Source organism: Stegodyphus dumicola, chromosome X1 (assembly GCF_044657685.1).
Source record: "Stegodyphus dumicola isolate Sdum_Otavi_A_Nest chromosome X1, ASM4465768v1".
Taxonomy (NCBI): domain Eukaryota; kingdom Metazoa; phylum Arthropoda; class Arachnida; order Araneae; family Eresidae; genus Stegodyphus; species Stegodyphus dumicola.
In genome coordinates, this window is record NC_140780.1 from 15,805,381 (window position 1) to 15,818,315 (window position 12,935).

Consider the following 12,935-nt stretch of genomic DNA (forward strand, 5'->3'; position numbering starts at 1 on the left):
GTATTTCAAAGAACTACTGAATGAGAGAGTATTGGCAGTGATTTGAAATTTACGCTAAGCAGCTGTTACTCAAACCTAATTAATTCTGTAGTGCTGAAACAAACCATATGCATATTAGAATTAATGCACATATAACCACATTAATAGCAAACCGATGCGGGAGAGCATTAAAATAGCACGCTTCCAAAATATTGTCAAGTCCAAAATTATTTTTACATGCATGAAGTCAGATTTCTCAGAAACTGGGAACTGTAATTTTAATTTATGTGAAATGATAAATATCATAACCCATAAAAACAATGGAAAAACTTTAGGAGCATTGCATATGATATAAAACTGTACCATGAAACAATAAAAATGGTAGTATGTTATAAACAGAGTTCAGGGGGAAAAAGAATACCTACGAAAAGAATTGCAGCTTATGAATTTTATATGGGATGTGATCTCCCCTGACTTGTACATACATATCACAAAGTGTTTTCATACTGTCAAAAACATTTTAACACAATTAAAGTATACTGTTTTCTTTTACCTGCAGATCTGTCAATCAGCATTATAAATCTGTGGATTGCAGCTTAAGTAATTTAGGATGAAAGGTATGTAATACATAAGAAAAATCTTACACCCAGTGCCTTACTTGGAGGTATCTAAATCCACAGGTAAAACAGACACGAAAATGTTTAGAGAATTATGGATACCCAATGAAAGAGAATGCATCATAAAAATTTTCAGTGCTTTAATTATGATTCACCACTTAAAGTTATAAAGTTAACACTTTTGTTAAGTTTCTTGATTTGCTTTACAAAACTTTGGTCTAAAATTAAGAACTTAAGGTGAGTATGTGTGTAGCCTACAACAAAATCACAGAAAAGGATAGACTAGAAATAAACGTGATAAACGATTTTGAAGCCATTTAAATGAAAATTAAAAAGATAAAATGAAAAAAGCAGTAGCAATCAGTATAGTACGGAACCCAACAAAGTTAAATACCCGCAATAAGGAATAAAAAGCGAGGTGTGGCATATAATATAGAGTTAGAATGAAATGGAAGAACTGAGAGAAGCGATCCATAACTAAGCGTTCACTTCAGCTTATTCTCACGTAATCTCTTAATGAAAGCGCCCCCAAGCTTAATGCCTCTTCCCAAACTGCTCAGTGATGCCTACTGCAGCAGAATCATAAGAATTCCGAACACTATCCAAATAAGGATCTCGAACACGAATATATTTATTCATCATTTCTTGTTCCAGTTAGGTAGTAATTATATCGTTAATTACGATGTGATTACGCTCTACTTGAATTACTTTTTGTACACGAAATTACACGATTATTACACGAAAGTAAAATATTCACAAATTTGCTTTCTGAAATTTAAAGTGCAATTTTACAATATTATACCACGAATGCTGAAGAACTACAACAGATGAATATTTATACACTTATGCAAGCAATAATGGATTTATTCTTTACAATTAAATCTATACCATTTCAATCCGCCTTATCGGTTTTGAGAAAATATCTTCGTATATACCATCTTCTCAAACAAATTTTATGGTTCTATGTCGAAGCCAAATTATGTTTACAAAGATTAATGATTAAATAAAATTAATTTTTAGTGATTAAAGAAATAGCACATGTAAGAATCGAATACAAGAAATATAATTCAATATTTGTGACAAAAAATTAATATCATAATGTCAAAAATGAACTTAACAGCACAGAGATATTCTACTCATTGCCACCGTAATAAAAGACTTAATTGTTCACGCCTTTTGCCCCGCCCTTTAACCTTTTGACTGAACAGCAAAGAAAGCACAGTTCTTCATTCTACTAAAACATGCATATCTTTATGAAGTGACAAGTCGTATTGCGAAGACTATATTTTTCTTACAGTTATATCTGGTAAGAGGTTACATGAAAAACAACTAAAATCTTTGTTTTACTGGAATTCAAAAGAGCAAAGAGTTCAGAAAATGGAATTCTATTTCAAAGTTAAAAAAAATCAAAGTAATTCATGCATTACAAAGCCTTTCAAACCTCCTTCCATTTTGCCAGTTTTTGTATGAAAGACTCTGTAAATTATTTCGAGAGAAGCGATAATAACATTTCAAAATTTAATTGTTCAATTAAACTGTTAAAAACTGGACTAATTAATCAAGGTTAATTAAGCAGTCTCTTTCTAATTTTTAACCAAGAACAAGGAGAAAAATCAGTACCAATCAATCATAATATACCTCATTCCAAAATGAGTTTTGAACTTAGCTAGTCTAACTCAGAGAGGTAAGACAATTTTAATTTAACCAGTTAAATGTGATGGACGAGTATACTTGTTATGGAGAAGCGGCACGATTTTGTGTATTGACGAGTATACTCGTCATTCGTATTATGTTAATGAATTGGAAAGCTAAGAGGGAGGTTTATTTAGTAAGTTTTGTACATAATGACAACGTAATAGAAACAGAGAAAAGAAAAATAATGACAAAGAAACCGAAGCTAGTGATTGATTATAATAAAAAAATTGGGTGGAGTGGATATGATTATCATAGCGTACTCCACAGCAAGAAAACGACCCAAAAAGTACTACAAAAAGATATTTTTCCATTTTTTAGACATTATGTGTCTGAATGCATTCATATTATATAAAAAAAAAGCAATGGAACATTATCGCGTATTAACTTTTTGCTCAAATTTATTGAAGACACTTTTGGGACGTATCCAGTTGAAAGAAATAAATCGACAAAAACTCAGTCATTTAGACCTAATATAAGCCAATTAGGTGGGAATCATGTTCCGGATTGTATACGCGGAACATCGAAAAAGAAAAACAACCCTACGCGAAGGTGTTCTCATTGCTACAAACGTAAGATCAGGAAGGAATCGCGTTACTGGTGTTCGATTTGCAACATTGTGTACGTATAATATTTAATTTATTACGTTTTTAGTTTAATATGTATGTAATATATGCTTATGTTAACCAAATAAGTAAATATTAATAATAAAGTTTTCAATTTTAAAAAATGAACCCATCTTTTTCATCCAATATTTTACCAGCGCAACTTACTCTGTGATTGACGAATATACTCGTCATGGCTCGATTCTGGCGACACAAAACGGTGTGCACTCTTAAACGAGAGCACCACAGTTAACTGGTTAAGAATCACGTATTCAAAATACAGTTCTGCTTTTCGGAGTTTGGGTTACCTGGATTAACTTTAAGAAAACCGAAGTCTTTGCTGACTTATATATGTTTAAAATACCGACATGCCTTTCGATATTCACAACAAATTCCTTCCCTCCCCGTCCATTAACGCAAAACCTAAAGATAAGAAACCACAGATAAATCCTTTTAAGGTCAAGTTGTTTGCAAAAAACTGATAAAACACATTTGGGGAAACTGAACCTGCTACTGCATACCTTAGGGGAAGGGAAGAAAAGACACTGCGATCTTAGCCGTTTCGGGCGCTTATGGTCGTTTGAATGAAAGGCTATCTCGGGCGTTTTGGTCTTGAAAAGGTTAAAGCAAAGCACACAAAGGCTGTCTCCAAGAAAAGATGCTTCCCTAGAAGACTTAAGGTAAAAAGCTCGTACTCATGTTACACATAAAGAAAATCAAGAATACTCCCATGCAGTCACCCTGTTTGCCAGGATTTGAACCCAAGTCGAAGTATCAGTGTTCACCGATCGAACCGTTCTGCGGCTGGTGGAAAGTTTCCGGAAATGAGATTGATTCCGCGATTTTTGTTCATCCTAAACAAATCGTCTACGAAACAATGCCATGAAAAGGAAGCATTGAATTCACATTAAAACAATGAAAGAACGAGAAGAGAGAATGCCCTGTGTTTAGTAACTTAGCTTAATATTTTATGGCGGCGTGAATTTTCGCGAATTGTACGGCATTTTCTGAAGATTCGAGAAGTCTTTTTGTTTAACAAACGTTTAAGCATATCCGAGGATTTCACGATTTTCCCCCATCTTTTTTTTAATTTTCTCTTTGAAGATCATATTATTCTTTAAGTAACTTCAGAATTTATTGTAAATTTATGCTGCAGAGTAATTCTGCTTTAAAATCCAAACTAGAGCTTTAAACGGTACTTTTCCGTTTTGCCGGCGCAAGCGATAAAGTCGCCAGTAATGGTACAACCGATGCCAAACGGAATATTCTTGCTGGTAACCTTTTACGCCTCATTTTCAAAACAAGTCGCAGCTTTTTCTTATTAGATTGATTTTTTCTTTCGATACTGGCATATAATTACATACAGTTTTTACCAGATAGTTCAGTTTTATGTCTAAGGCCGTTTTCGGTAATTAAGTAAATTAGGATGCAATCACAGCGCTTACCCGAAGCCGAAAATATAGAAAAGGTAAAGTCAAGGGTTAAATTCATCAATTCTAATGAGAATGCATTAGCGAAGTAAAGCACTGCAGTTTTACATAATTTCTGAGTAAGCTATTCGTACGAATTGAAATATTTCTTGCATTTAAACTTGTGTTCCAAATCAAGATTTAACTTGAATTAATGTAGATAATTACTGAGAGCATTAGATTTTTGTAGAGTAGTTTACGTGAGATGAGATCGCTTGGGGTCACGTGATATGAACCGGCGAATCAGGATGTTGAACCATGAAAGCAAATTAAATTCTTAAGTTAATGTCTTTTTACAAATTTATTGTCTTTATTTATTGGCTTTTTATAAAATTTTAAGCGATATTAAAATGTTTATGCCTTCAAAAAAAGAATTCTTAGAACTAACATTTTTTTAATATTTTTTTATGTGTATACTGTATGTTGTCGCTAATAAAGTCTGCTTGGCGAGATTTGCGCCGGCGAAACGGAAAAGTACCCTTTAAACCTTAATTTATAGTTCTAACTACTAATTTATAGTTGAACAATAAATGGTCATTTTTTAAAAAAAGTACGTTGTTTTTCAGTATCGACAAATGGTTTCAATACAAAAAATAAGTTTCTAATTTCAGAATGCACTGTTTAATAAAAAAAAATCAACGTATATACAACAAAGTTTTCAGTTAAATGACCCCGGTTAAATATAAATCTTGATTTCAAATAAAGACACTGATCACATTTACTAGAATTTGATTTAAGAATTTATTATTATGCTTACTTTGATACATACTAGTTAATTCCATTATTGCAACATAACAATATATATATTTTTTCCCTTTACTTCTTCTCTAACCCTTCGCAATAATGCCAAAGAGAGAGCGAAATTATTAGTATAAATCCTAGATCGCGAAAGTTTTGGAAAATTTCGTGATTTAATCTTGCTATTGCCTTGCGAGTTTTACCTTTTTTCCCCTTCGATAAAATTACTACCCTACAAATAACCTAATATTTTATAAGTTTCATAACATTTATCAGTACATCAATAGGGGTACATTCGGGGAAATTTTTCAACTGAAAATGGGAAAAATTAAGTGCCTAACTTCTGACTAAAACTATGATTAATCATAATAGCATCTGCTTTCGATAATCGCCCTAAAAGTGTTTCACTGATGATTAAAATACTTTTCTGTCTTCATACAAGTCCCCCCCCCTCGTCTTACGTATTTAATTTTATTTTGAAACGTTCTCCATGGAAACATCTCTCTCTTTTTCAGAAGCCAACTCGTAACTGATCTATACTTTAATTAATTAACTTAAATAACCTTTAACTTTTCAATGCAGCATAACCTTTGTGAACGTAGTCTTTTCACTTCTCACTCACAAATCAAGTAAATAAAAATTAAGTGAGCAATATATCTATCTTTAATAAAAATAATATTTGAATATAATTAATATGAAATAATATAAAAATAATATTTGAATATATCAATGGTAACCATGACAAGTCTGAAATGTTTGTAAACACACTTTTAAAATGTCAGTCTTCTTATTTAAAATATTTACCCACACTTAAGCAAAGATGATTCATACCCCTGATATCGATACTGATTTTAAATCAGTTTTCAGTTATTTGCAAAATGTTCATTACTAATTAAGTCGCAAACTCCGAAACCAACGTTTCTTTACCTCATATAAACAGCAACAGATAAATAGGTCGCACGCAACAACATAGGCATACCGGAACAAATGCTTCCTTCAGTCAGTTATAATTAGTTATTCTCTTACACCAGCTGTTCACGACAGAATGGAAATGGATACAAATATTCCAACAGACGCTAGAACCTCAGCTTCAACAAACCTTCATTTTCACTTTCGGTATATTACAATTTGTAGAGACAGTGGATTATCTGAAGCGCTAAAATGGTTAATTGGACTAAAGTGGAGGAAGTTTCCGTAGGCATAGGACTCACGAGAGAGACACTTCAAATTTATTCAGAATGGATGCTGGGAATGATACTCAATTTTAAGCGCTACACAAAGGAGAAAATACGAACGTTAGGACGACCGAATGACAGAACTGTAAGTACAATGAGACAAATAGAGGATATACAGAAATCGGCGCGATAGATGTCATATTTATCATACGTAGTGATTAGTTAAAACCACGAATTATATTTTTATAGTCTTAATTGCGGTGACAATTACGATAATTCCAAGGACTGCCGTTCTGCTGTTTACAACGTATGTCCAAATTGTTTTGAAACGGCTCTACTTTTTATTTTTCCTAAAATTATTTAGTATATATAAACTTTTCAGGTGCCTTACTGATATTAAACCGAGTTCATAATTAAGGATTTAAAAGCGTGTTGTACAGTAATGAATACAAATACTATTTTAAAGATAAAATAATATTTAAAGGATAGTGTGCCTAAATTTAATTTCCAAGCACAAATTTAAACTACCAAGATTTCCAAATAAACACATGTAATTACCCTAAAAATATGCGTATTTCCCTCAAATGAAATTTAAGTAAGAAATTTATGTCCCAATACAAAAAGGTCAGAAAAGTAATACAAAATCTGATTACTACAGATGCAATTCATACATGGCTTCAGAAGCCTTATTTCTTAGCACAAAATTAGTATTGTTACGAATTTGGTATTTAAAAAGCTAATGTTAGTTCAATTATAAATTAAATGGTTACATTTCCCACGCAGTGCAGCGCGTGACGAATATTAAAAGAAGAAAGCTAAGCCGGAAAATTAAAAATACAAGAGCACTTGCATTTAACATTAAATAAATAAATATGTCTTTTTGATTTCCAGAAAGTACTAGAAAATTCTAGCGCGTGATTTTTAAAATCTTATAAAAGGAGGAAAACTTCTCAGTTCGTAGTTAGCTGCTTAGTTTGTTGTTGTTTAGAAAACTGCTCTTGTTGATTGTAGCGAATTCGCGGATTAGGTTTTGAATTACATTCTATTGGACATTTGAGTAGTTAAAAGATAACTACTGTGATATATTGTAATACTGCATGATAATTTGAGAAAATTTAATCATATTTGTTGTGATAATAATAAATTTTTGTTCATTTTTCATCGGATTTGTGCATTCATTTCGTAACGAACCCGTACGCACGCAACAGTATTATTATACCTCTTAACGATGGAGTCAGCCCAAGATTTGTTAAAAACCTGGCTGACAGGAAATATTGTTATTATTCTCCATTTCTTCATATGCATGAAAGAACTCACAGCACTTTAAACTATTAAAAATTTACTACGCAGTTATCGGTTGTAAAACGTTAGGCTACATGATTAGCAAAGAAAATAGTTTAATTTATAGCTAGAATACCTCTACTTTAAGGGGCAGTATTACGTAGATAGGCAATTTTACAGGCCATTAGGAATTACTGAACCTGATTTCTTGAAAAATACATTTCGCCCAGCGGAGAATGGAACCCTTGTCATCAGCAAGCACATAACAGCAAAATCTTTATTACATTTTGTCTTTCCACTGAATGACGACTGAAAAGAAAGGCGAACTACTACCGATCAATGCAAACTGGTGAGAAATTATTATTAACCACTTTTTAATTCGGACGCCATTTCAGAGTAGGGATTTGGAAACACGAATTCTTGAAAACTTCATTATATCTCTACCACGAATAGAGTCCGAGTCGACTGGGAAGCAGAGTGATAAGCTAACTATTACACATATGATAAGGCAATCACGTGTCCTGGACTGTGCACGATAGTTCCGGATATTAGTGTAATGTCCCAGTACAAGAAATATGCCAATTTTGCAAATTTTCCAGGATTTTGTGTCGACATGAACTTGACTGATGATGTTGCATAAAGTCATGGAAATAAGTCTGTTGAGAATGGTGCATTCAGTTATCAAATATAAAAGTATTTTATAGACAAGTTTTAAGTAACAAGGGCGGTCCATAAAAATAACTAGTTTTTGAAAGAATTTTGGGGTTGCTATTCGAATTCCTTTTCGTACTTGGAAAAACAGAGCAATGAAATCAGCTATGAAAATTTAAACGGATCACTTGGGAAAAAAATTACAGAACAACGTAGGAGAAAGTTTATATTTTTAACGAACGAATGAAAGTTATCTGATAAAAATATTGAATAAATAATTGGATTTAGAAACACGTGCAACAACTGAAATTTTAAATAGTGGCTTACGTCCACCTGTGACTGAATGGATAAGACTAGTGAATACCGGTAGTTTGCCCCAGGTTCAAGTTCAAAGAGAAGAGATTAACTATACGGGATGTTTGAGGTGTTTCCATGCGCGTAAAGTGAATATGAGCCAGTTTCTCACATAAAGTCATACACGAAGCCGTCTCTCCTAAGGCAGACAGCATTCATGTGCTTTCAAATAATCCAAAAAGATAATTCAAATTTTAAGAAAAATAGACCGGAAATTATCCAATTTTCTGAGTAATCATACATATTTCACTAATTAATAACAGGAACCAACTAAGCAAAGTAAACAAAGAGATGTCTTCTTTAGTAGTATAGTTCATAACTACGTTTGCAATAGATATTATTTCTTATTTATTTTACACAAGGGAAAATTCACGAAAACAATTATGCAGTAATCCTATTTCGCCAGAAATCGAGGGAAACTAGTAATATTGAGTATGATTCTCTCCGCCACGTGAAGGGTAAAATGTAGTGAGAAAAAAAAAAATAACATTGAAGTATAGTTGCATTTATGACACTTGACATTCGTTACACAAAAATCATTACTTAACTTCTTGAAATACAAAATCGCGGTTTTAGGTTTCAAGAAGTTAAGTATTTTACACGATTCAAAATTTGCTGTTTAAAATGCTTAGCAGCTTAATAACAGCTCAAAAAGCTTAAAAATCTGTTGGAACAAATCGATGCATTTTTTTTTTTTTTTTTTAAATCAACGATGGAAAACTTCTCGAGAAAACAATTAGGCAGAAGTTCATTTTTATAAAACTAGGAAAGACGCAAAGAAAAGTTTAATTTAATATTAGCGAAAAATAGCTGTTAATTAATTTTCAGTGGGAGAAGAACTTCGCATTTCTTTCCTCCTCCATGCCCGTTAAATAAATTAAAAGGACACGTCCAAGAATTCATTATCTAGTAATTTGCTTTAGGAGAATGACTGAGAGCTAACTGATAATCAATGGTAACCATGACAAAGATACGCCTAATGGCTTTTTCTGGAAAGAAGTTTCAAGAAACGACAGGGGGGGTGAAAGTTTACACGGAATCGTGATCTTTGATTGAAGATTATCACTGAGAACTACAGTGAAAATAATCCATCAAGCAGACAGTATTCAAAAGCCGAAGACTACAAACAAAACAAAACAAACGAAAAAAAAAAACCGTAAGGCGATTTTTCAAACATTTCAAAATCTCTGAACTAGTGATTTATTTAACGACTCAGAAATAAGAAAAAAAAAAGTACTGTTGAAAAACGATACATAATAAGAAGCAAACAAGTAAAAATGTGAAAGAAATGTCACTTAAAAAATCAATAGGATTAAAAAAGAAAGTTCACATTCCTATACATATTTTGTGTGTATGCGTGTATGCACACATGGCATGCAAGATACATATAGTATACACAAGGGAAAAAAAGAAACAAAAATAGCTTTTCCTCAGAATAAACTAAAATTACTGCTTCACTGCAGTTGAAATGAAGTGAAACGTTCTGCGGACACATTCAAAAACACAATCAATTATAGTAGAGGAACTATAAATTCATTAAACTGCCAGAGCAAGTGCAAGAAGAAAGAAATCTCAGACGATATACTGTTGAGCAGTTTCCACCAAGCTATCACCTCTACCGCAAATCAAGTATGTAAAAAGCTAGCGTGAACCTTTTCATTAATCCCCAGTTCCCCGTTTTATAAAAGTAAACAAAATACGTTGACCAAAAATTTATCTTAGACAGGCAACTCAAGCCTTGTGATTTAATTATAGCTAATAGTACGTGTCTGTATTCAACTTGTTGATAAAAAGAAAAGGAAAAGATTTTTCACGGAAGAAGGAGCTAATGAGCTCCCACCCAAATTTATTTACATACCACGGATTTTTAAAATCTGGTAACTAATAAAGCAGACAATAAATAACTTTCCTTCGTACTTAGTAGTGGCATGTAAAACAGCTGCACAAAACAAATACAATCACAGGGGCATTCAAATTTAAAAACTAAAAAAACTGCAATAGTAAATTCAGTTGTATTTGGTCCCACTAAATATTAATTAGCAAAGTTCACATATTTCTTTCAAAATCCTCAGTAATGTTTCAAATGGAATCTATTTTTTTTTAAAGGTAACTTTATTTTTTCTTAAAAGAAATTCTGAACATATACGATTTGTAATATAAAATGTATGGAATTAATAAAATTTTATCTTTAATGCAAAGAATACACACTGGTCTCGTCATTAATCCAGTGCCATGCACAGATGCCTGCATGCCAGTGGGCTTATTAATTATCATTACACATGAGAATAACTGTCTGGGTCATTGAACGGACATTGGTCGCTTAGAACTGTTGCACTGTCATTGCTATTTATTTTTTCTTATAAGACACTACTCCTTAATTCGATCTGCTGCAACCGCGATAAAACTGCTCAAAGTATTACTAAATTACCACCACATTTTCTTGTAGGAAGTAGATAGTAAGCTTCTGCTGATATTATCAACGCATATAGCTACCCTGGGTAGAGGAACTTCGTAAAGTTCGACTCGTCAGATAACATTACTTGTTTTCATTTATAAGCATTTTTATTTATTTATTTATTTATTTTTTTTAATTTATGATCAGCAAGAGGTTTATGCTCCTGCCTTCAACAGAATTTCAATTTTGCATTTATTTGCTGGGTTTTTTTTTTTTTTTTTTTTTTTTTTTTTAGAAAACAGGTCTGCCGTAAATATTTTGCTTATGCTGCTTCTTTCGTACCGTAAGCTTCGAATCTGACTTCTACAGATGCCTAAAACGCGCAGCGATAATTTTTTTCGCTTCATACCAAGACGTAATAATCTGCTTTAACATCCTTCAGGCTCTGACAGTTAAGTTTCTTCTTCCTACCATACTGGGGCCCACCAGCGGCCGAGCGGTAAAGTCGCTGAACACTGGTATCATACACGAAAATATCATAAATACACGAATCATAAATCGCAGCAGTGCTCAATCTTTAAAACATTACATCAGTTAGAACTCTCCCCATTTCCAATTGTTGAAAAGGCAACCGAAAAGCATTCGAAATTGAAATAGCTATGAATTGTAGTAGTAATGCCACATTTCATGTCAGTGGATGAACTCGCAAATGAACAAAGACTTTTATTCCAGTTTTGTAGATAAAATTTTTTAACCAAGCAGAGGTCATTCATTCTACACAGATGAACTTAACTTTCATGCAGCGATGTCCAAGACGGAAAACAAGCAGTTGACTGGCTGTAATATACTCAGAGATGTTTACTGCGTAGTTGGGGAAACTTGTACACAAAAGTAATTTATTTCTGGTCAAAATAACGCTGAAGACGCATATTCTGAATTCATATATCGTCATGGGTGTGTCATCATTTACAACTCCATGGATGCTATTTAAATTTTCATATTTTAGGTGATGATTTATATATTTTTAATGGCAACGTTGCTTGTAAAAGAAGAAAACGACTTTAGTTTTGGAAAAATGCATTTCGCTGTTTCTGTCGAAAAGGTAAAATGTAAATGCTTGGACATATTATTTAGACGTTTAAAATAAAAGGATAAATCGGGTAGATTTTATTGAATTCTTGACAACTGATGACCTGTGGACGTGATAGAAAGGTACATTTTGTTCTCGTTTGAAAATATGGATAATGTGCGCAAACAACACAAAATCGTTCGTTGTTCTTTCACTCGATTGTACAATCAAATTGTAGGTGATGTCAGTTCGGAAAAAACTGACAAAATTTTAAACAACTCAAACTATGTTTTGAAAGCTTGAAATCAAAATATGAAGAACTTCAATAGTTAAGCCATGAGTCTATCGACCTTATGATAGAAGATTACGATACTAAGGGTGAAGAGTTCGAAAATGAAAATAAGTCAGTTGATGTATATAATTCTTTAAAGTTACGAACACTTTTTACTACCGTTTTAAGGAAGTAGAGGATGATAATTCAATTTTAGATCGTGAGAATGCAACTGAAAATCCAGACTTTCGCAAATTGCCCTTGAAAAATATGATGGAAATTTAAAAAGGTGGTTATCTTTTTGGTCAATGCTCAAAATAATTGACGAGGATGGGGGTACACAAATCAGAAGATAAATTCCAGTATCTTATTCAGTGTACGTTTCAAATTCTAGAGCTAGAATGATTGTTCAAAATTATCCAGCGATTACTGAGAATTATCCAAAAATGATTGACAGTCTCAAGACCAGGTTTGGGGAAGACGATGTTTTAGTAGAACTTTATATTGAGAATTAATTAGTTGGTAATAACGGTAAAAGTCGCAGTCGTGTTCTTTTTCATCCTAGCATGTTCAACCTAAATCGCAGTTATCAGCATTAGTTTCAATGATATTAAAGGTGAATTTATATATATGTTTTTG

At 32.6% G+C, this 12,935-nt stretch overlaps 1 protein-coding gene across 10 annotated transcripts in view; it reads right to left on the reverse strand.

Annotated features, from left to right (window-relative positions):
* Positions 1-12,935, reverse strand: part of p120ctn (adherens junction protein p120) — a 443,159-nt gene that overhangs the window by 304,255 nt on the left and 125,969 nt on the right. The window lies entirely within an intron of this gene.